The following is a 25,559-nucleotide window of genomic DNA, read 5'->3' as shown; positions in this document are numbered from 1 at the left end:
TTGGCTTTTACCACCGTTATCTATTCTCAGTCTTCTTAGTACCCATTTCATTGCAGTAAATGGGTATTGTTTTGCTTGTAATTGTTCTTATAAAATTGTAGACTGGTGTTTAATTCCACATAATTTAAAATCATGTAAAAGGTACGGTGGAATACTTATTCTCTCCTTGCTTTGTGTCACTTGGTGGTCCTCTTAGTAAAACCAGAAGGAACCTCAGGGTGATTATCTCTTTTTTTGCAGCACTGTGTTGGGAATTCACGTGGGTACATAGTGTTTTTCTATTGTGCCAATGAAGAGTTTTGTGAGAAATTTTCTCCCCAGGAAAAGGGTTTGAAGAAAATATAAAAAGCACAATGTTTTACCAAATAAGATCCCTAGATAAAAGATGAAGCAGGCCAATCCAAGCACGAAGACCATGGAGAGCATTCGACTTGGGCACTTAGGGCCAGGAATTCCATTCTCAAATCCAGGACACTGCAGGGTAAGATTGAACTGGGCTTGAGGGAAAATTTGGGAGTTCAGGGATTAAGTCTTTGTCTATTAATTCCTAGGGTAACCTTACAGTGAGGATGGCCCTCTCTTGACCACCACACAGTGGGGGACCCTGAGGCTCCCATCTCCTGCCCTGGGTGGGTCCGAGAATGCAGGTGGGAAGACTGGCATGACAGGCTTAGATATGAGATAGGCAGAGGAGCTTCAGAAAGCAGAGGCCTTAAAGAAAAGAGGTCTAAGGAGACAAAGGAAAGCACACAATGTGGGGGCATCAGAGACCTGCTCTTGGGAAGGTCATATGGGCGTCCTCTGTTGGGCATATGAATACGTATACATGGAAAATCCCTGGCTGTGAGAAGGTTAAGGGAGGGAACAGTAAAGTGAAAAACAACCAAATAAATAAAAGCCAACCAAATAAAGAGTCATAAATAGTTTCTGAATTTTTCATAGTCTCCACGCTATCTATTCTGTTTCCTTGAAAAATTGAATTACGGTTCCTGAAAATCACAGCCTTATTGTATTTTTCCACGGCCTTGCCTTAATAGATGATGAATCATTAAGTAGCACCTGTCACAGACAAGAACCCTTTGCAGTCACAGTGCGTTTTCACCCTGCGAACTGCAATTAAGCCCATATTTTTGCTTCCCGATCTCTCATTAGTACAGATTTGAAAAATAACTAACAATGAAAAGTTTCACATTTGCATACAGAGACTTAATAAATTTACCTTTCCTGACTTGGAAATTGGAAACTGTGAGTGGAAAGAAGATGATCCATGGAAGCAGAAGGCCTGGCTTTGAGTGCCATCCGGCCCCTGTGTGGTTCAGTTTGGTTTGGCTTCTTCAACTAGAACAACTGGATTTTCTTATCCACATCTATAACATAGAGTTAATGTTAACCACTTCACAGAGTTGGAAGAATAAAATATAATACATAACATTCTGTATAATATCTGACACATACCCACACATGCACGCAGTATTTACATATACCACTCTTGTGCAGTTTACACATGCACGTCATGTGTAGTTAATGTGCTGAGAAATTCTCTAATGACAGGTGCTCAGTGTGCCTCCTGCATCTGCTTGGAGTACTCACCCTCAGTTCTCAATCAGTACTAAGTTTTATTATTTCAGACTCGCTATTTCCCTGATCACATAGCTCCATATACTAAGAAGACAGCCTTTCAGAGTCTTCATTGATGCTTTCCTCTACCCCCTGGTCATCATCAACTTCAGGTTAATCTCACTAAGTCACCACTTCCAGCATAGAATGCCTCTGCTTAAAAACTTCCTTTAGTTCTTCATTTTCTACACACTAAGGTTGAGGTAAGATCTCACTGCTTCCAGGAAACCATCTCTGAATACCTACACACGTTATTTTGTTCTAGAATGAATTCATATATGTACAACTACTATAAGCCTATCACATTTTCTTCTCTACTCTAGCTATGTGTTCCTATTTTTTTGTTTGTTTGTTTTTTGGAGCAGAAATTGTGTCTTCCTCTCATGTATCTCCCCCAGATCTATTGCCCTATAAATACGAGTCCTTCTCCCAATTTTATTGATATTAATATTAATACTAATTCCATGCAAGACTGAAATCATATACAGTTCTGTGCACCTGTCTCAGGTGCTTAATGAATCATATGACATTGCTGAAAAAGTCATTTAGATAAACCCTCCATAGAGATTATTTTCTCTTAAATCCAAATATAGGTACATAGGACAAAGATTCTCCACATTAATTTTAGAGACACAGAGAAATAGATACATTTAGATTATGTATGGAGAGAGCAGGAGGGAGGGATGTTATACCTTAACAAAGTTTCCTGCTGTGCTGACCTTATCATCTGTGAGACCAAGGGATGCCATTTCAGCTAATAAAGGTTTTTCTTTATTAATTTAATGTCATCATTACCAGCTATACACTGTAAGGCTTTCTTATTCACAGGGAAATGAGGGAAACAGGTATCCAATGATCTCAAACCGACATACATTGATGCCTGAAATTTTCCACGCCAGTATCAGTGAAATGGTCTGAATATATATACAACCTGAAAAGGTCAAATAGCCCAAGAATATAATTGGACCCAACATCACATTGTAATTAAAGCCGCAGAAGGCTCGTACATGCCACCTCTCTGTCTCTCAAATGCAGAGGGAAACACAGGCTTCACAGACCACAGGAAAATGCACTGATTAATTACACAGTGATGTGATATTATTCCTGCCAGGATAGTCCCTCTGAAATGTCAGAAGGATTAGAAGTGCCACATCTTCCTCCCAGACTCTAATCTTAAAGGGCCCTAGGATGAAAACACAGCAATTACGTTCATAGACTGTGTCAATTTTACAATAGAAAAAAGAGCGTTCCCAACAGCAAATAATTATGGCACTGCTTAATGATTGATTTAACATAGAAAACCCATCTAATTCCTTTTGTCATTACAATCTACAGTACTAACAATCTAACAATGCTGCTTTCGTGAATAGACATTACATTAGCAATAAGAATAATGCTAATACAACATGCAGTTTAACTTGTTATATTGTGAGTTGGCAGCGCTCCCCCATACACAGTTATTAGTGCAGCACACCTTCTGAGTGAGACGGAGCAGCCGAGAATTTGCTTTTCAGCATCTGTGCTAATGCAAAAGAGCATTGTAACCCAAAGTAGTCTCCTGCATATTTCATACAGCAGGAGAGAATGTGTTTTCTGTTTTCCTAGGATATAATTCCAAAGTCGGAAAAACGTAAGCTCTAGCAAATCGATTCATGATGACTCTAAATGGATCCCTGTGTGGATGACATGCAAATGCAACTCTTGCAAAAGATTACCTATGGAAATCTAGCTACTCTACAAATCAATAAGCACATTACAGTCTACAGAAAAACAAAACAAAACAATCATAAGAGCTCTGTGGTTTTCTTGTGCTGAGTGATATGGTGACACTAAGATCATTCCAGAACATTTAGAATATAATTAGAAAAAAGAAAAGAAAAAAATATGGAAAGTTATCTTTTGTAATGGTATTCCACACAAAATTATATGGGTGGTTAAGGAGTTTCCAAACCCCTATTCTGTCACTACTTCAGGGAATAGCTTCAGGTAAACTCCAGCTGCTTAAAGATCTGAGTCCTTCAGTGGCACTGCTGAGTCATCAACTCCATAAATTACAGATATTTATAGGAGGCCTACGTGTGTGACGTGATGGGGAAACAAAGACAAACACAGGAACCAGGCCCTTTGTTTTACTGGACAGTGTTGGTTGATGGGCACAGGTTCCGTGTATGTTGACATACACACCCTTGTGTTGGCTCTGCATGAACCACCTAGGAAATACGTAAAGAAGTGGAGTCTGAGGATTCATTTTGTCAGGTGGAGGCTCAGCTTTGCAGTCAGTAGAAAGCTTGGTGTGCATGTAGAATACTTAAGTAACCAGACTATATATGTTAAATCCAGGCTTGTTTACTTATTAGATGTGTCTCATTCTGCAAGTTAGCTAATCTCTTTGTATCTCATTTACTCCTGTGTAAAATGGGGATAAATTCAGCCCCTCAAATAAGCTATTTGTGTAAGATAAGTAGTTGATTCATGGAAACACCTTAGACCAGTGCCTAACACACTCAGTATTAGCTACTATTCCTATCACCCTGGTAGGTCTCATCTTATGGTATTTCAGTACACATAAATCTTTTTATTCTGACTTTTCCTGAAAGTATATAATTCATAATTCTGTTTTCCATTTTGTTCTTTGTTAAAAATAAAAAATAGTGAGTGATAGTCCGGATAGCTTGATATTCTCTGGTTATATCCAGGTTTGGACCCCTTAAATACGGGACACTAATACAGACCCTACCAAATCATGACTCAATTCCAATCAAATCTCTCATCACTGCTTTCAAATTACACCTTCATCTTTAGCTTTGTTAATAACAACAGAACCACTTATCTTTACGCATGTGACCTCATAATGGCAGGACCCTCCTCTGCTGTCTCGGAGGGAACTCCTTGGTAACTTGGGGAAGAGTTGCTGATGGAATCAGGAAATCAAGCCTTCCCCAGTCTGCCTGCTATGCAATTACCTATGTCAACAGAAATCCATATGGGTTTATTCTTCTTTGGAGTGTATCTGTCTCTGCCTCTCTCTCTCTCAGTTTCACTCTGCCTCTCTTTTACTTTTGCACATGGACCTTTCTTTCAAATTTATACAATCTCCTTTTAGAAAATTCCACATCTTTTCACAGAAGAAGGAAGCTGGTCCTTAGGGTACCTCCTTGTTTCTTATAAATTTGGTCTCAAATTTTTGCCAAATATTAATGGAGAGATTTGGAAGATGGTAAAATTAGGTTCTATAGCCTTGAAATTTCTATGCATAAGGTTTGAGATAGGTGTTACAATATCAGTTCTGTCTCTACATCAGAAAAATGACTGATTTTAATTCACTCAAGATGCAAATGTTAGTTTTTCTCAGAACGCATCATGTTTGATTAAAATGTAGTCACCCCATTAGCATGAATTTTATATTGCCCCTTTCAATAACAAGAAAAGAAAGAATTCCATTACATGGAGAATTTAACTCTTTGTTTGTTTAAAGCTAGTTTTACTTTCCCTCTAAGAGTGGTGAAGTCACTTTTGATCACATTATATTATTTAGAAATTACAATCCCCTTTTTCCTTGGAGAGAGATAGGAGTATGGGTTCCCTATAATCTTTTTTATATTGAAATTTATAATGTAACTTTGCACACATATCTCAATAAATCCCTACCTCAACCCTGTAACAGAGTTGTACAGGGCTAGTAATTGTCATTATATGGACCCTCCCTCCCATCCCCACCTCTCATCATCTTAGATTGTTTGGGAAAGTGTTGTGTTGGATTCCAGGAATGAGGACAGGGATCGAGGGATTTTTCTGGTTGGTAACCTTCTCTCGTCCATACATACAGATTGTGTAAACCCAGTGAGACATAGTAACCAACTAATGAGATATGATTGTGGGATTGAGGTGGAGATTTTCAGAATAAACAATGCACTTGTTTCTGGGCTAGAGCAGGGCTGCTGCTGAGATGAGAGCGACACTCTGACTTTCCAGTGTATAGTGATTACATATAAACTAGAATGAAAAATATATAAAATAGAGGTTTTTGGTTTGAGCTTTGAAATTTGTTTTTTAAAATCAGTGATGGTTATGAAAATATAGTCTTCCTTTGACACACATTCCTTATCATGTAATTTTTGCTTTCCTCTCCAAATAGAGTATTAGATTTGGGGATTGGCTGTCTGTACTTTGTACCAACACTGTATAAACAAAGGCAATTCCCTTTTTTTTCTTCTTTCTTTCTTTCTTTTTTTTTTTTAATCCAAACAGGCTATCCCCCTTCCAAGGCTTACTGAGATGACAAAATGAGATAAGGCACTAAAAACCCTTTGAGAGGGTAAAGGTGCTATATGGATCATTATTAACAATCATTATTAATAATATCACCATTATTTCACTTCATATCACTAAGGTGAAGGCAAAATGAGCATGAATTGGACTTCAGAAAAGATTCTGATAGGGTAAATGGTGGATAGAAATGTGAAATATAAGGAAATTTTCTGTGATCTGACTCTGACCTCTTATCAACATACCTTTTGTCTGTCCCACTAATGAACTATCCAACCAGGCAATTTCCAAGTCAATCTCACTCATTCATTTTCAACTGTGTGTGTGTGTATGTGTGTGTGTGTGTGTGTGTGTTGTACGACTTGAAGACATTATCTGTATGCCTAAGTTGCTCATTTATTCAGTTTATTCTTGTGATAGATGTCCAAGGAACACTTGATTCTTTCTGTGTTTTAGTTAATCACTCCATTAGACATATAAAATGGCCACAACTTTCAGGAGAGTTAGGCTGTAGTTATAGTTGTAGGAAGATTTGATTATTTCAAAAACTTTAATTTAGCCATTACATAGCTTAGCTATATTTTTCAGACATAGTGGTCTAGTGCAGACAGGCTAAGAACAGAAGTGTGAAGTCATTAGGGTTATGTCTCAGCATGGCTGTAAGGTTTGGCTTGGTTTTCATCCTGAAGTCCCCTACTACTTCCTGTTTAATACATCAACCTGCATATTTGGCATTTAACAGCACTATTGGATTTTTGTCAAATTTTATGATTCAGGAGGGACACTAAGTAACACATATTCCCCTGGGCTCTACTCTTCTATATACTCAAATTACAGTAAACTTCAAGAACACTGGAACCCCATGTAAATATTTGTAATCAAACCTACTTTTCTCTTTCTGTCAGTATGTGGGCACACAGTTTGAAAATACATTTCCTTAAAAGTTGCTAATATCAACAAAGAACTTTAGTGGTGAGAAACATGAAGTCATTTAAATAAATGAGAGAGAAAATATGAGAAGAGGGCATGGAAAGAGAGAAAGCTTTCAGTTAGGATCCTCCCCAATTATATGGAAAGTGAACTATTTCCTAAGAGGTCTGAATTCCAGGGTGAATTGGCAGATCCCTGGCCTAATCCAGCCACAGACATGCTTTATCCCCAAAAATGGCTTTCTGATTCATTTTGTATGCTTAAGTGAATGTGCATACTGAAATGTGAGGCTTGTTTCTTCAGTGAGCCCTGGGCCCCACCATTCTCTACCCTTTTTCCTTTGAAAGACACATTTATATCACTTGGCTGGGTCTTACAGGCAAATGCCTGTGCTCCAGGAATCTATTCAGGAATGGACCTGAATTGTGAAATCTGAAGGAGTTTGAATGCAATGAAAAGACATGAATCTAATGTGAAGAGTCTCCAAGTTCTAGTCCCCGGTTGTATTAATTGGGTCAGTTAAGAGTAAAGTCCTTGAGCTTACTTTCCTCTAATGAATGATACACAGTACATTACACAGTACATATTTGGTAAATGTCTAGAACTGAGTTATTATCCCATTTGGCAAAGTGAGAGACTGAGGCCTGCCCGGATCATATGGATTCATTTTCATTCACGAAAACACATGTGCTCCCTAGAAGGGTCCAGTTTTGTTACCCCTCAGCTGATAACACTTTTATGTAAGTCAGGAGGAGAAAGGATTAAGAGTTGTGTTTGTGCTCACTGCTGTGGGGCTAACTTGAACTGCTCCCATATGGTTCAGTTAGAGACAGTCATTTAATTCTGGGATAACTAAGTTTCTTTTAAAAATTTAATTGTTTCAGCCAATGGGATAGATTAAATGTACTCATTATTTCAGTCAAAGTGCTGGTAAGAACAATCTCTCTCTCTCTCTCTCTCTCTCTCTCTCTCTCTCTCTCTCTCACTGTGTTTTAAAGAAAGAAAATTTTACATTAGGAAAAGCAGTCAACATGAAAGTTGCAACTGGAAAGGTGCCGTGAAACCATCAGATCTATTCATCTCCACAGCTACAGCGATCTCTTTCAAAAAGTGCTTATCTCTGCTGCTATTATTACAATCGCAGAACAAGACAGCACGCTGCCCATCACAGATAAACCCCAAGGCTTCAGAGGCAGATGGAAATGACACGGCTTATAGTGAGTGTTCGCCGCCTTCCCCTCGCCTCCGCCAGCCATCTCTAGAGAACACTGGGAGCAGAGAAAACGACGTTGGCTTTGGGTTTCAGTTTCCATTCCTCCGGCGCTCCTTCTCGATGCTCCTGTCCGCACCAGCTCCCTGCTGTTCAGCCATCAGAACACCGTCCTCTCCTCTCCCTCAGCATCCACAGCCCTGTAGTTACACGGTCTTCGATATCAGCATTGTAACCATCGAAGTGGCATTTTGAATGCTCTATGCTTTGCTACTTGTCTGTACTGGACACTTTTCATTTGTCCTTCTTACCTACTCTCTAACTTTCACCTTTGCTCTCTGTGTAGGGCTCCCTTGCCTACTGGTTCCTAGTTGGGTAAGACCAATGGAAGGCACAGACATAAAATTAGAAGGTAAAAGAAAGAAGAAGATGGGGTGTTTGTACCCCTGCTCCTTTCCTGCTAGGCTACCAGGAGGCAGTCGTTACATCCCTGTATTGAAGGCCACAGTTCCTACTGAGCAATCTTCTCTCTTGCCCAATTCTTAGAAAGGCTCCCTTCCTCAGACCCTGAAGACCTACAGAGAGAGGTTTCCCCTCTGTTGTCAAGTCTGTGGTGGTCAGCACCTTGTGGATTGTCCTTAATCCATCCAATGCCTTTGTTAATAGTTCCTTTATTAAAGCAGCTTTGAACACTCTTTTAAGGATGCCACATCCTTCCAACCAGGATGCTGACTTCTCACCTTTTAATTGATTCTGAACTTGGATGGGAAGAGAAGCTTTTGCAGGGCTCTCTTGAATACCAGAAGTCTATGCCCCTATTCTACCAAGCTCTCTGCTCAGATGTCACCTCATCTAGGAAAACTTCCCTGATAACCTTCATCAGCTTTTATCTGCTCACCTCGTTGTGGTTTCTTTATAGCCTTTATCATCAACTTTCATCAGCTGTCTCTCCCACTAAAGTCTATACCACGTGAGAGCAAGTCTCGGGGCTGCTTATTGCTCACGGCAGCTCATATTTAAGAAAATATCCAGAATATGGTAAATACTTAATTAAGAACTTCTGTTGCTTTTTCCTTCCCCAAATAATATTTACTCCTTTGTAAGATGCCCTTTTTAAGAAGAGCTCCTCTTAGGCAGTGCTTGCCCTCAAAATGATAACCCAGGATGGGGCCTCAGCATGCTCAGTAGCTCCTGGCAGTGCTGGGTAAAGGTCAGTGTTCTAGAACCCAAGCTCCATGTTGACTCACATAAATAAGACCAGACTTGGTGCTGCCAACTTCCTATAAATGCTAAAACCTTAGTCTCACAATCCTGATGAAAATTTGTTCTCTTTTAATTCACTTTAAAACAGACATGGGAAATTAAAAACAATGACAACAAACAGAATTCAATCCCTGGCCCATGTGGCTTAGTTGGCTGGGCATTGTCCCATGCACCAAAAGGATGCCAGTTTGATTCCCAGTTAGGGCACATGCCCATATTCCAGGCTCCATCCCCTTATGGGGCACATGCAGGAGGCAGCCAGTAGATGTTTCCCTCTTTCATCTAAGTTTCTTTCTCTCTCTCCCTCTCCCTTCTTCTGTCTCTAAAAATCAATTAAAAATATTTAAAAAAAAAAAAAAACAGAATTCAAATACATTTTAGAGAATAAGGTAGGATGTGGTGGTGTTTCACGCAGTCCCCTTTACTATGATTGGCTCAGCCTTCCCCCTCCACAGATCCGCTTGCACTTTCATGGACTGTTTCACCAGAGCTGCCTCTCCTGCTCCATTCCCTCCTCTGTTCAACTCCCACCTCGGCCCTCCTGGCCCCACCTCCCATTAGTCATGAGCATGATTCTTTCTTTGCCTGTCACAAGCTGTTCGGAGGCTAATGATTGGTCTTCTAGTTTTCATTTTCTCCTGCCTGTTTCTTATATTTCCTACGCGGTCAGAGAAAGGACAGTAAAGTCTATAATCTGAGAACAACATCCACGAGGTAAGGCAGGGACATGTCTGGATAATAGCCCTGTGAGTGACCAGAGGCAGTGTCTGTGTATTTATAAGAGTCCCGTGTATTTTTAACCAGCAGGCATCAAGGTCTATAACCACATTTTTCTAGGGGCTGTACTCAGCCCTGTGCCGGCCACACTAAAATGCTCATAAATAACTTGGATCAGAGGAAATTGGAAAATGATGACTACACAAATACAAGGAGAATTTTTATGTTTTCTAAAACCCAGACGGCATTGACAGTTAGTTTCTCCTTGGCCGTAAGTCACCGTTCCTCGGAGAGCCATTAGAACTTTGTGATGGGGTAAGAGAAGTCCGATTTGGGGAAGGGCAAGTCTTATAGCATAGACCGAAGTTGTGTAGTTTGCTTTTGCTGCTCTGATAGATCACTTTTAATACTCCTCTTATAGGCGGGCATTTTCCCCCCTACCCTTCAGTTTTCTGAGACTAAATTCTGTTGGCCTGCAGGAAGGCTCCCTCCAGGACACTTCACCCTGAATGCCTGGGTGGTATCCAAAAGTGTCACAGGAATTAAAGTGAAGTAAGTACCTTTCCCAATTCCACCAGCAAGGCATTCATTTCTTCCACAGTATTTAAAAAGCAGGTGATCAGGTGAATTCCCCAGTATGATTGGAGTAATGAATGGATGTCCTGCATTGGCATGAAAGGGTTAATGATTTAAAAGTGAGCCTAGTCCAGCCGGTGTCATTCAGTGGTTGAGCCTTGACCTGTGAACCAGGAGGTCATGGTTCGATTCCCAATCAGGGCACACACCCGGGTTGTGTCTTGATCTTCAGTCGGGGGTGTGCAGGAGGCAGCCGATCAATGACAACTCTCTCATCAATGATGTTTCTCTCTCTCTCTCATCCTTTCTCTGAAGCCAATAAAAACATATTTTAAAAAAGTAAAATAAAAGTGAGCCTAGTAAAACAAATGCATTTCTAATTTATATTTAAGGCAGGTAGAAGGAGTAAACTGTGTACTTTTAGGAAGATGGGGATTTTCCCATGGAGGTGTATTTGACATTAGGAAGGCAGGCGCCTATTTCTCTCCAGGTGAAGCCTGAGACTTGGTGCTGGGTGGGACAAGGTTACAAGGTCTGTGTAAAAAATCACGAATGATCCCAATGAATGAAACTCCTGATTTAGTGGAGATTAGTTAAATAAACAGAAATGTTTTCTTTAAAATGGAGAAATCAGACATTTTGAAGGCGAATCAAGAGAGACAGGCTCTTGAGCATCTAGACGCCTCATGTTTTCTCCCCTCACCTCACCCCCATGCTGACTTTTTCATTGCAAACCGGCTGCTCAAACCATCTAGAAATAACAGAACCACCTATTGTGTGGGTGTAAATATTGTGAAAACAATGTTAGGGCAGTCCTTTGAATAGATGTGTTTTTTTTATAGGTTTATAGGATCTCCATGGATATTTAAAATATTAACCTGCTTGCCATCTGCACTTTTCCTAATGTGTTATTTATGTTTTGCTGTCATTTATGGTATCTACTAACATACAAAATTTTTAATTGTAATATAGTCCTATATGTTTTCCTACTTTCTTATAGTTTTTGGCCTCTGTGTCAAAAATGGTTTTGATCCATCTGGATATTACTTTTATAAATACCCCTCTTTCTATTAAAATTTAGAATTATTTAAATTTTTAAGGTATTTCTGCAAGGGTTTTCTTTTCCAATTCATAATGTTTACCTCTTTTAGCAGCCATTATTAGGCTAAATACGTACTGAGAATGAATCAATTAATAAAGGGATGCATGACTCACAGGGGATCAATATAGATATATGAACAAAAACTAAAACACTGGCATTTATCTGTGATCATTTTTAAGATACTTGGTGCAGTTTCATAGCTGCCTCTGTTAAGAACACTATACTTTCTTTGTTTCAGAAAAAAAAAAAATCAAAAAGCAAGGATTAACTTCAGTCAAAATGATTTCTTTAAATTTTGAAACAAAATGAGTGCAGTCATGTATGACTAAGTCTGAGTGATATTTTCAGGATTAAAAATATTCATTAATAATGGGAAAAGGGTTTCCTTGCATAAGAATGAGTTGGTGCCCCTTTCTGAAATGTGGAACCTGCCTTGGCAACAGGCCTCAGTGCATTTGTTTATATTCTAATGCTGCTCAAAGCTGGGACAAAGCTATATTCCCTGAGCCCCCACATTTTCAAGTCATATTGAAAACTAGATACAGTTTTTAAATATGGGATTGAAAAATAAATCCATGTTAGACACTAGATCCACTAGTAAACTTAAACATGGACAGAAGAGGTTATAATTTGGTGACTGCAGAAAACAATATTCAATCTCCAGCTCCATAAGTTTCTTAAGGTGTTTAGAATCCCTCCATTGAAATCCAATACTTTCGGGTTCGAGAATTGAAATCCTTTCAATTCTCTTGAGAGATGTCACATATTACACCATAATCACATAATGAAAATAACGACAGCTAACATTTATTGAGGGCATAAGAGGCTCAGAAACTCTACTAAGCATTAGTGTTATCTCCTTGAATCCATACAATAGTCCAATGAGGTAGGCATTCCTATCATTTCATTTTATAGGTAAGAAAATGGAAATTTCCTTCTTTTGGTTACGTAACTGCTCAGTGTCCCAGCTGGTGTGTGATGGAGTGAGGACTTTGTCCTGAAATTTTATTCCCTTAAATGCCTATGTCACTACAACCATAAGTCACACAGTGGGCACAACAGAGTGGGCACTCTTACCCTGCTCTTGCCAATTAACATGAGCCAATTGTGAAGGCTGAAGCTGAGGAGAGGTCACGGCCAAGAAGTGGAGCCCAGATGGAAGACTCTGGGCAATTCCCATCCAGAAATAGAACAAATAGGGGGATACCAAACAGGGGTTTTACAGTCTGCACAGTTTTACTCCAACACAGCCTTACCGGGCCCATGAGAATTTCGAGAAGGTGCAGTTCACTTCCACCTGTTGCTAGCTCCTGTTATCCTTCAGCCCCTAAAATGCTCAGCATTCCTCCTGGGGCCCTTCGCTCTTCCTCAGGGAGACAGGGGTGCTCTTCAGTGGGAAACTGTACCTTTCTTTCCTTCCATTTTCCCTGTACGATTGGGGTCATGGTAACCACCTCACAGCCTTTCCTGCCTGGAGAGTGTTCCAGGGTATGCAAGAAACTCTTCTCTCAGGCAAAAATATGGCATTTTTTATTTACCAAAATATATGTGACTTCAGACCTCAGGAGCCACTAAGGGATAAAAAGGTAGTGACGAGGGAGTAGCTTTTTTGCCTTCAGAAGCTTTTAAAAATTAGCTTAAAAATGGCTTTTAGGAAAAAATAGATAATGATGATTATTTTCACAGCATTTTCCCTCATTTCTTGCTTCTTTGTTCTTTTTATGAATAAAGGGGATCCCAAGCCCTATCCTCTCTCTCTCTCTGCAGAATGCGATGAGGGTGGGAGTCTGCAGGAGTGAGGCCATTGTTTTTCCCCTAGGATGGACCAGTGCAAGACTCTCAGGCCTGTCCCTGGTCCCAGTGTAGCAGTGCAGCTGATCTTTCCTGAGAGTGCACAGCTCATGGTCAAACAAGCCAGGACTTGGCCTCAAGATTCACATATTAAAAGCCAATCATTTTGCTTGAGGGACGGGGGAGGGAAATAGGAATTCCTAGGTCTTCTATGGGCTTGACTAGTTCACAGAAGAGGTATGGGCAGGACTAAGAGGTCGTCCTAAGAAATGACTTAATGAAGCCATGGAGCAACAGGAATCTTTCATAACTGATTGTTGGGGGAGGGGAAGGTGGCATTAAGCATGGCATGAAAGGAAGTCTCTGACCTCACAGGGGTTGGGTGGGTTGTCGAAACTGAGCATCAGAGATCCTTGGGCACTCTAACTCCCTTGTGGAGGGGCCCATCCCAAATATAGGTGTGATCAGGGCTGGGTTCTCTAAGCAAAGCTCATGGCACCCTCTACTACTTCATAAAGTACATGACAGTGGTGTTACATTGCTTCTTGTCAGATATGGAGTAATATAGAGAAATGAGGGAAGAGTATGCCTGTGACTCGACCTGTGTGCTCTTTGCATCTAAAATAAGACCCAGATTAGCTGGCAGTTAAAGTTAATGCATTATTTTGTTTGCACAGGGAAACAGAACCTTTAAATGGCTCATTAAAATAGCTCAGAGTTTCAGGGGCCCTAAACAGTTCCCACCAATCAACAATGATGGGTTAAGGGTAAATGAATCTGCAATGTATAGATTATATTGCCCCTAACGAAGATGTGAGTTTACAAAAGTTCACTGGGCAGTGATGTTTTGGGGCATCCCTAAGCCTCGGGTACTTGAAAAATTAATCAGGATGTCTAGAAATAAAAAGCCTATCTGGGTATCTGCTGCAGTCATGCAAAGCACTTCTTTTGTTTGGAAAGTCTTGGATGGGAAGACTGGAGTCTGTTTATTATATTTTGCTATTTGCCGCATCTATCCAATGACCCAAATGCTCCATTTCATGCAGTTTAATCTCAGACCAAATGCCGTTAACTATCTGAGAATGACTTCTTCTTATTTTTCCACAGTTTCCAATTGAAGCTATAATAGCCCCTTATTCCAAGTCTCTGACCAGGTACTGTGAGAAATCACCACGCTTCACTGTGGGAGAGAGAATTGAGGGAAGGGCCGAAGCAGTGACTTTGGAAGCTTCTATCAATGAAAAGAGGTGATAAAAATGAGCAGTGATGGGAAGCAGCATAAAGTGCATTTAAAAAGAAACAGTGGTCATTGCAGTTCAATAGCTAAACCCGCAGGAAAAAAAGGGGAATAACAAAAAGCTGATCCTTGGTGTTCAGCGAGTTTGTTTATGGCTTCGTAGATGACTGCTCCCTTAGAGCATCTGATACATAGCGAAGCCAGAATGCAAGGATATGTGTGCACAAGGCATTACAGGAAAGGGACTCACTTTTATTGCAGAGAAACAAAGTTACCTCTCCTAACATAAGGGGAGGTTTTTATGATTCCTATTTGCTTTGAGGGACTTTAATACACATTAAAAATATTTGAAGTTTTAAAAACAAAAAAATAAATAATAAGGGACCAACAGCTCTTTTAAAAAAGGAATTTATAGTTTTATAAACAATTTTAAGATTACTGGGCCCAAAAATGAAAACCAAGGATTCAGTTTCAGTATGAACAAGGTATTAGATAATGCTAACAGTCTGAATAATCCTCTGTTCAAAACTCAGGATTAGCCCAGCTCACATGGCTCAGCGGTTGAGCATCCACCTATGATCCAGGAAATTGGGGTTCGATTCCTGGTCAGGGTGCATGCCCCCATTTCGAGTTTGATCCCCAGCAGAGGGTGTGCAAGAGGTTGCAGTTCAGTGACTCTCTCATCACTGATGTTTCTATCTTTCTCTCCCTTTCCCTTCCTCTCTCTGAAATCAATAAAAACATATTTAAAACAAACAAACAAACAAACAAAAAACACAAACAAAAACACAAAGCAAAACAAAAGCTCAGGATGAGTGACACTGTTGGGCACTGACTCCTGCAGCAGTAGAACCCATACACACGAGGATAAACAGGGGTGGGTGGGGAGCTGGGCCTCCCGGCTCATGACTTCTTCTAAGCAGTTACTTGAGACTCAGGAGGCTAATTTTCCCCAAAGTTGCTAAGCCCCTCCTTTTCTTATTTTTGGCAGAGATACAGCAAGACTGCACATTAAGAATAAGACCTGGTTGTACCTCCTCTACCCACAGCCAGATGGTTCCCCATGGTCAGTTTAAACTCTTACAGATTAGAATTCTACCCATAAAAAGCCTCAACTAGCCACATACAGATACCATCCAACCTTGGTTTCCACCGCAACTCTTGGTGACCTTAGAACACAGAAAGTACAGGTAGCTAAATGAATTCCTTCCCTTAGCCACACCTGATGGGTCATCAAATGGTCTCCTCAGGTGCAGATGAGCCATAAGCCATGCTTCCAGCCATAGATACAGGTTTTTCACCTCATAAGCTTGATGCTTCAGTCATTACAGCCCTCGCAGTAGTTCTGAAGCTCCCAAAGTATTCATGGATAGAACTAAATTTCAAAAACAATAGATTCCCTTGCTAATTCTATGCATTTTGTTTCAGGCATTTTGAAGCATTATTTTAGATGGGTGAATATTGAAAGTCTAGCTGGGCCTTCCTAGTTTGGGGCCTGTCCTAGCAGCTTTTCATGGAAGCTGCTGCATAAGCCCATGGAGTGCACGGTGTAGGGGACCCTTGTTTCTGACCCCAGTGGAGCTGGGAATCCCAGTGTTGGAAATATCCTGGTGGGCTGTGTTCTGCAGGGCATACAGAATCAGCTGTAATTCTAATTCTTTTTTTTTCTTTTTTTAATATATTTTTATTGATTTCAGAGAGAGGAAAAGAGAGGGAGAGAGAAAGAGAGAAACATCAATGATGAGAGAGTCATTGATTGGTTGCGTAGCCCGCAACCCAGGCATGTGCCCTGACCGGGAATGGAACCCCCATCGCCTGGATCCTAGGTTGACGCTCAACCACTGAGCCACGCCCAGCTGGGCTGTAATCCTAATTCTTAAAAAGCACTTCCCAGAAATGGAGTCTTGTCATTGCTTGACTTCTCTGGCCTCAAAAGACTAGGATCTCTACTTTCTTCTGGAAGTAGATTGCGCACTGTGGACCCTTGTCTCACTGTGTCACTAATCATGTATGTGGAGGGAAACTGGGTGTGTGTGAAATTCATCTGCTTTTCAGGAGTCAAAACAACAGATCCGAAGTTGGGCCTAAGCCTGGGGTGATTATTTGCAAATCCAGCCTCGAAACCTCTGCATAGGTCCTGCTAACTGTCCCTCAGCCCACATTACTTGTATGACATGGAGCATGGCTGGTGCCTATCCAGAGTACAGGGTGGGTGACATAAATGAGGGCCTCAGGAATCTTACCTTGCTTGAGAAAGGGTTCAAATCCCTGTCTACTGTCTATAGGCACCAGAGCTCCAGTGTTCAAACATCACCTCTTTAGGCCCTTCTCTTTTCCCATCCTGAGGAGATCTGAACTGCTGCAAAATCATTAAGTTCAACAGTTGTTGGCCTCGAGGGCTATCTGCATTGTTGTGTAATCTCCTCAGCCCCAAGTGCTACATTGGAACTCAACAACTGGATAATAACTAGAGAGAAAAAGCTCCATTTGGTGTTTTGTACTGTGATACAAGCTCCCAAACTTCATCACCTCTGAGGTGCAGGGGGCTTGCACTAACCTTTAACTGGGTTGAGGGCTCAAAATCCTTCATCTAATTTCCTGTTTACAAATATTTTTACAAACCTCAGAAGCAATAGAAATACCTGTTAAATTTTAGTTGATCCTCACATCTCTCTTTACACTTGTATTATTACAGAACCCTAATGTTTGCAAAGACTGGTTCAACCAAACAAAAATGGGCCTTGAAGAGACAGCATTCCATAATGCCATGTTTTTGAACCTGGCTGAAGGGGATGGGTGAGTTATTAGGGTGATATGTGGAGCTTTTTCAAACTTTAGTTCTTGCCTGATTCTATAATTTCCTCTTGTTTGTAGTAGAAAATAGATTTGTAAGACATTGAGACGGTCTGGTCATCAGTACATGTGGTCTGTTGAATGTAGAAAAAAAGGAGAGAAAGAGAAATGAGGTGGCACTCAGTTGTCTGATTGGGGAGCTGTATGAAAGATGATACCATTAACTGAACTATGCTAAGCCGAAGAAGAAGCCAGCTCCAGGGCATGTGCGTGAAAGGGTATGGTATTGTCTACCTGGAGAATATCCAAGTATATCTGCCTGCTGGGACATCTGCTTACTTTCTCATGTCTGAGCTGATATACTCAGCAGGGACAAGTCTCATTCAGTTAGTGATCACTAAAATTTCCATTTCCTGAGTCAGAAAATGTGCTCCTGGTGCCATTTCTGCTCCTAACTGCTACTATACAACTGCAAGCAGTGCTGGTACTCAGGGGGTATGACCTCTTCGAAACACTTCAAGTGACAATTCAATCTGCAAATGATAAAGTGATGAAATGTTGAACAGGTCAAGGCCAAAGGCAGAACTCATTGTCAGGCCACTAGAGATCTATCTTCAGGTTAATGCTGACCTGTTGATTAGCAGCCCTTGTGTGTGGTCATCTCGCTAGCTACAAGCCAGTCCACATTTACACAAAATAATCGAAGAAGTGGAGCCAAATACTGAGTTGAGATCGAGGTATTGTGTGTTTAGGGCATCTTCTTTTTGACATGCTTGTCTAATATCTATGTTAAAAACCATATAATAAGACAGTATTTGGGGCTGGAATAGGAGCTCAAGGCAAAGGCAAAATGATAGGAATATTGGTGAGCTGGAGGTGGATCTAAAGATGAAGTCAAGTCTGATGCACATGTTCCTGCAACACTGAGAACAGGAGAAGCTGGAAGTCCTTTTACCAGACAGAGGATCTGGCCCTGAGTGGTTCTGCCTCGGGACAGCCGGTAGTGTGTGGGTTCTTGACTTTGTGCAGGAAAGATTTCACAACACAAGTCCAAGTGAAAATGATGGTACATTTATAAAAGTTGGGGACAGTGAAACAAAGACGGGCTTAGCATAGAAGCAGTAGCAGGAGAGCCTAGGCTGGGCTGCTTTAGCTCACTGTGAAGTCAGAGAAAAAGGGGCCTTGGAGACAGGTTCAGCTGGGCTGTGAATGGACTGGCAGTGACCAGGGGAGTTCATGCTGAGTCCACTGCAAGGTCACTGGAAAGTGGAAGTCTCATTTCCCCAAACTCCTAATCAGTGTCAGTCAAACCACACCGGGACTGAACTTTACTGTGAGAGGAGCAACGTGAGTGTTGCTGTGGAGAGAAGAGGCTTGTTCTCAGCACTTACTCTCCAGTCAGTGGAGGAAAGGGAGGGCCACCATCACCTGTCATGTGGAGAGTATGCATGCACAGGTGCAGGGTAAAAATATCATTAGAGTCTTTCTAATTGGGAAAGGGTTCATGGAAAGGCATGTCACTCCATGAAGGGACACTTTCAATGGGAGACAGGTGCCAACTGAAGATTCACTTAAGAGGGGCCATTGGAGAAATGGCAGATAAAATGAATTGTTTTTTGTTTTTTTTAATTTATTGACTAATTAAATCCCATTACATTTCTAAGTCCTTCCCTCATCTACAAATATGTGAAATATGATTACCAAAAAAAAAGCAACAACAGCAAAGGCTGAAAACAGGAACTCCAGGGTTCTAGTCCCACTGAGTAAGTTGCTAAACTTCTTTGAAATCCAGTTACTCATTAGTCATTAGATATACTAGGTTACACCATGCTTATATAAAAGGAACTGTAGTAAGATCCAGTAGGTCAATTGATTGGTAGCTCCACACAAAGCTAAAAGTATATGTGGTCACAAAGTATCAAATCAGCTCTCTTAGCTGCCTGGAATTCCACAATAGGCAATGAATCTAAAACTCCTGTTTTCAGATCCATAAGCACTGAATGTTACTATTTTCCCACCAAGGGTCCAACAACAAATTCTGTGTCCCAATGAACCATCTGAAAGCATCTTAGTAACCCCTCCTTCTTACTATTGCTTGCTCTCCACACAAAAAGATGCACATAGTAGACCATTCAAAAACAATTTGTTGATGCCTCGTTGTAGTTTGAATTGAGAGAAGTTCATTGATTTTATAGCACTTTTAAAAAAAATTTTTTATTGATTTTAGAGGGAGAAGATGAGAGAGGGAGAGAGAGGTAGAAACATCAATGAGAGAGAAACATCAGATCGATCAGCTGCCTCCTACAGCTCACAACCCCGGGCATGTGCCCTGACTGGGAATCGAACTGGCAACTTCTCGGTGAATGGGAGGGTGCTCAGCCAACTGAGCCGCACCGGCCAAGGCTTCATAGCACTTATAAACCTCTGCCATTCGTGGCAGAATTGGAGAGTTATGTGTGTGAGTGTGTGTGTATGAAGGAGGAAAGGAGGGAGGGAAGAAAAGAAGGAGGGTAGGAGAGAAAGAGAAATATTTATTATTCAGTAGAAATAGTAGAAAACCCTATGTCCTTTGCTTTTCTTATAACTAGAATTATCATTCAGTATCTGCCATTGCTGGGAATCCTTAGTTAAAGTGAGGACGGGTTACAATGTAAAAGAGACAGTCACAGAGCTAGTCACACTAAAGGAAAAATAACTGAAACCTGAGATTTCCTGGTGAAATCACAGAACTGATGCAACATGTAAAACAAGAAGGTAAAACCAAACAAATTTTAAAAAGACTTAACAAATAAACAAGCAAGGCAGACTGTAGCGTTTCTTCCATGAGAAGCTATCATCTGAAACTGCTGTCTGATACAGTGCCTGGGAGCCCAGGAGGCTGTGGACCACAAGCACTGAGGCGGGTCCAAACTGAGGTTGCTAGAAGTGTAAGGACACTGCACTTTAAGCACTTTGAATGAAAAAAAATTAATATATTTCATTAATATTTTTATTATATTTTGAAATTAAAATATGTTAGAGATATTGGATTAAATAAAAATAACTAAAGTTAATTTAATTATTATTATTATTATTTTACTTTTTAAATGCAGCCTGAGAAAATCTGAAATACATATATGGGAGACGTACTGTTTTGAGCAGAGCTGACCTAAAACCTTCCAAATATGATGTTCAAAGCTTCAAATAGTACAAACGCGCTCAGTGAGTAAGTCCTCATTTACGGGTGAGACACAAAGGTCAGGGACATGACCCCAAATCACCAGCTGCTTTAAGAACATTGTAGGCAGAGCTGGGGGATTAAGGAGTGAGGGTAGCTCAGAAGTAAACAGAAACCACATAAAACCACCAAAGGAGCCTTTTCAAAACACCACCTTGTCATAAGACACAGTGTGATGTGGGGCACTTTTATATATTGGGTAAAATTTTAAATTTTATAAGTAAGAGTGCCTGCCTTGGAGAACTGAACTATTCTTTTTTTTCATAATAGAAGTTAAAATTATATTTTAAATTGCATCATTATTTTTACTTTATAAAATAGAACTGGTGAGATGAACAGCTATTCTAATTGCATTCTGCTTCAGTGAAATCCAGGACTTAAAAATATATATTTTTTAAAAGCTATAGCTCTAGTGTTTTTATTAATTTGACCAATGAAAAATGATGTTTTTGCTTTTTGCAGGAATATCTTGGGCAAAGCAATAAATGATCAATCCCCGATGAATATAACAATGGCTCCGGGCCATCACTGGGGAATGGCAAGAACCTCATTTTTATAACTATAGTTAAACACAATATAGGGGGTGGTGTTTGTTTGTCGGCTTTTCATAGAAATAACTCCAGTCAGCCTAATGAAAACGGAGGTGGATTCAACAAATGCATATTTCAGCTGAAGGTCAGGATCCTATAGCTCCTGCTTCCTATACAGCTATATAAACAACCTCCCTGTCCCCTAATTCCACAAATAGTTCTTGAGCACCTCTCTGCCTGTCTTGTACTAGGCAGGAAAGAAAATGAAGCAAAGATATAGCCTCTAAATTTTAGTAACAATGAATTTCCATTCTTAAGCAACTTTCGAGGACCATAAGGAACATGTCTAATCTCACCACCTCACCTTAAATGTGAAAGCACTGAGGCCCAGGGTGTAAAATGACTTGCTCAGGGTCACAGAGGCAGTTTTCAGAAAAGCCTGTGCTAGATACCATGTATTTTGATTCCCAATTGAACTCCTCTGTGTTATGGTAGGTTACTTTATTTTATACAACCCATCTACAAAGACCAGATCTCTTTTTTCTATTCCTTGCTTTTCTGATGCATATCACTTACTTTTTTCCCAAGAAATGCCTCTTTGCAGGGAAGGCAATAATTGTGTTTGGAGGATTACTCTAAACAGAACAAACCCAAGCAGAGAGCAGCCCTGGGCCCTCTCCATAGATCACAGCTTATGGCAGCTCCCCCAGGGAACACAGAAGCGCTTGGACCAGCTTTAAGTTTAAGTGCATGTCACCATGATGTACGGTGTCTTTGGTGTCCGTATATCATAGAGTGGAAAGGGTGTCGCCCATGGACGGAGAGCATCCATTCTCCTCTCCTGACACTGTGCCTTTTCCCCAAACAAGACATATCTGTGCGATTATAATCTTATCCGAGCTAGCTTGCTCCCTCCAGAGCTCATCTGCAGTTAGGGGCAGAGTCAGTCAGCATTTTGTGAAGAGAAGTTTTAGGGGCATGCTTTGAGAACAAATGAAAGAGATGGAGAACTGAGAACATATAAGTTTCCCCAAGATGCATTGTTTTTCAGCTTCTTGTTAGCATTTCAAAGGGCCTAATTCCTATGTGCAGAGAAATGCAGCAATTAAGAGCAGGTCCTCAACAGTCATCCTCTTCTGGTTCAAGTCCCCGATCAACCACTTTGTGGTTTTGTGACTCAGGTATGTTACTGAATGTTTCTTTGCTTTAGTGTTCCTACTGCAAAAATGGGGATTTTATGAAAATACTACTTACTTCATGTAATTATTGTAAGAAGTAAGTACATGAATACAAATGAAACACTAGGCTAGAGCATGGAACTCCTCTTGTCTTCAATACAGGTAGTTGCTGTCAGTATTATCTTTTCTTACCTACGACTTGGCCTAGGAGATCCTCAGTAAAGCAGTAAGGTTGAAGAATTTTTCTTTTAAGACCTAAAGAGTTTCTTAAGCAAGAGGTACCCCAGGACTTACCTTTTTGTGTTAGCTGGATAAAGATGGTGAAGTTTGGAAGAGACAATCCAGGAAGAATTTAATCTATTCAGTCCTTTGCCCATCCATCCAATAGCTAACTTTACTGCCTTGGAGTTTGGTGGTCTAATGGAATGTGCTTGACGGTGTTCTCTTCTCTTGGCCTAATGATAGACCTATTTCTTCTTCATGACCAAGGCTTAAGGGAAAAGGTAAGCCTGGCTTGTCCCCAAGGGTAGAGCTTGTGTATGCACTGCCTGAGTGGGCATATGTCCTGAGCTTGTGTTTCATCTGACCTTTACTATAGTATCCATACACATATGTGAACACAAACACACACACATATATAGGGTGTCCCAAAAATGTATACACACACTTTGAATAATTATAAAAGCAGTGTTTATTAAATTACATTTCATTTTCAAAATTGAGCTATCAGCTGTTAAAGTATGTATACATTTTTGGGGACACCCTGTACATGTATATAATATATTGTAGCACGTGTAGATCTTGGTTTCACTTAGGAAGAATATAATTGTGAGGTCATCAGGGCATCAACTAGGTAAAGGCAGTCAGGCATCTCTTCTCCAGCTGTGCTCGGGGCAGAATGAAGACCTTGAGAACTTCCCTAAGCTTAGGTTCTTGCGCAGATCCCAGACAGCACTCTGAATTGAGCAGTGCTCTTCATGTATGTTGGTCTTCTCTGCTTAGCAGGACTGTAAATCTCAAAATTGCAATAGCACTTCTTGCCAAATTTCCTGTTTACTGCAATGCCTACCACAGGCTGAGTTACAATAGAGAATTACTCAACGGTAAGTTTAGATCAAATGTTTCAATCAGTACTGGAGAAAGAGATTACAGTTCTCAAAAACCAGAAAGGTCTACTGATTCTTTATCTTAGGTCCAATTTTTATGGTCTAATTATCATTCTTATTTCTCTAACCACCACAACAGCCCCTTACCCTACCTAGCATGTGGAACGGGTGTTCTGTGGGATAACCTGCCAGCACCTTCTCTGTGATTGGTATGTCACTTCCTGGTGACTTCCCCCACCAACAAATAGTCTGAACAACAAATACAGCACCTAAACCTAAGCTACCACATAGAGTAAAATACCAACTTTTTTCTGCAGAACCGACTCAAGGAGTTAAACCAACAATTACCGATGCTATAAAGTGACCCAAACAATCCTTCAACTACTTTATTCCTTTTGGAAGAGGGAAAAAAAGACAAGATGCTTCTTCTTGATATGCTGATCCTGAAAAGAACACTGACGTTCGTTTTCCAAATGATATTTGACTGTGAGTGCTCAATAATTAGAGATATTTAATGTAGGCAAACATCAGCAAGTTAACATTGTTTTCTGCTTAAGACTTGTCATTTGCCAGAAAGGAAATGATATGTTAGACATGTTGCACTCTTTCTCAGTATGATAGCAACTAAAGTGGCTTAAAATTGGATTCATTTATAAAGCTGGACACTATTAATATCATTCCCTGCATGATGGCAATTCATTTTACTCTGCTTTGTCTCAGAAGCAGTAGGGGCTCCGTTCCTTATATTCAGTTTGCAGCCCTAATTAAGTATTCATTATAAAATACATATTTTTTATTTAGGACTGGCTATCAAACATTTATGTGCTATATTACACTTGTTTACTATTAGGTCAATGTAGTGAGGTACTGCAAGTCTAGTAGTTAAGTGTCTTCTACCTGTTAAATTAAGGTTCAGACAAAATTCAGCTGAATCAAAAACCTGTCTCCCTCAGGGTTCTTATTTTACTGGCATTGCACAAAATAAGCTGAAAACCTAACTAAATGTAACTATACTGGCTCCCCATTGAGAAGAAAAAGATGCTCTATGTGTTTAGTGTAAATTTGACATGACACATGCAGAAATTTCATATGAGATTCTGTAGGTCCATAATCCTATAGACTTTTGTAATTGGCAGTTGAAGGAGCTAGACACGAAGAAAGGAAAAAAGCATGGAGAGGTTTAATTGAATAAAATTAAGCCAAATAAAATGTAACTTGCATATCAGGAGAAACTATCATCTAGTGAGATCTGTTAAATTGTAGCTACATGTGGTAAGATAATAGTTCTAGCAAGAAATGAGTTTACAACCCTCATAATCAGATTCTTCAAACTTGACTCGATAAGTGATAGGATTTGTGTAAACAGTAACAGTACAAATTTGGTGTTTACGTCACCTTTTCTCTTTGGGAGCTCAAACAGCCCTGGAGAATTTGCTTCATTCAGAATTACAGTGTGTTCAGAAGTTGGGTTTAAAATTATCACATTAACAAAATCAATCAAGCCACAGGTGATTAAATTGGGATCACCCAAAGGCTCTGTGATTCTCCTTTGGGTTCAAATAGAAATGACTCAAATAAACTCATGGTGGGACCTTGAACCCATAATAACTCTTCCTATGTCTGCTATTTCCTGAGTGCTGATTATGTACCAAATCCTTTGCAATTGTCAATGAAGAATGAAGAGGGAGAGGAGGAAAAGTTGTAAGTCTTAGCTATAAGTAAGCATAATCATATTGAAGAGATGAGCTATAAACAGGGGGTTAGTTAAATTAATAGAACATCTCTCTCTATGCTGTCACATGGCAAGGTATGTTCCCTTGGAGAGGACAATGTCTCATACAATTTTGCTGAAGAAAGAGATTACAGTTGTCAGAAGTCAACTGAGAGAGCTTAGAAAAGGGAGCTTTTTATCTGGGCCTTGAAAGGTTGATTGAAATGAGAGCAAATGCATTTTGGAAAGAGAGGTAAATATGAAGAAAGGAAGGGGGTAAGACAATCAGGATTTATTTGGAGAACAAAATCTAGA

The 25,559-nt window shown here is 40.2% G+C and overlaps 1 pseudogene across 1 annotated transcript in view; it reads left to right on the top strand.

The window, feature by feature from the left end:
- The first annotated feature begins 385 nt into the window (after nucleotides 1-385).
- Nucleotides 386-25,559, top strand: part of LOC308562846 (tyrosyl-DNA phosphodiesterase 1-like) — a 66,083-nt pseudogene continuing 40,909 nt past the window's right edge. Inside the window, exons 1-4 of the transcript in view lie at nucleotides 386-481; nucleotides 7,958-8,254; nucleotides 14,580-14,719; nucleotides 23,433-23,530. The product of the transcript in view is annotated as a tyrosyl-DNA phosphodiesterase 1-like (transcript). The remainder of the gene's footprint in view (nucleotides 482-7,957; nucleotides 8,255-14,579; nucleotides 14,720-23,432; nucleotides 23,531-25,559) is intronic.

Source organism: Miniopterus schreibersii (genome assembly GCF_964146895.1).
Source record: "Miniopterus schreibersii genome assembly, chromosome: 10".
NCBI classification, from domain to species: domain Eukaryota; kingdom Metazoa; phylum Chordata; class Mammalia; order Chiroptera; family Miniopteridae; genus Miniopterus; species Miniopterus schreibersii.
This window is presented reverse-complemented; position numbering and strand designations above follow the sequence as displayed.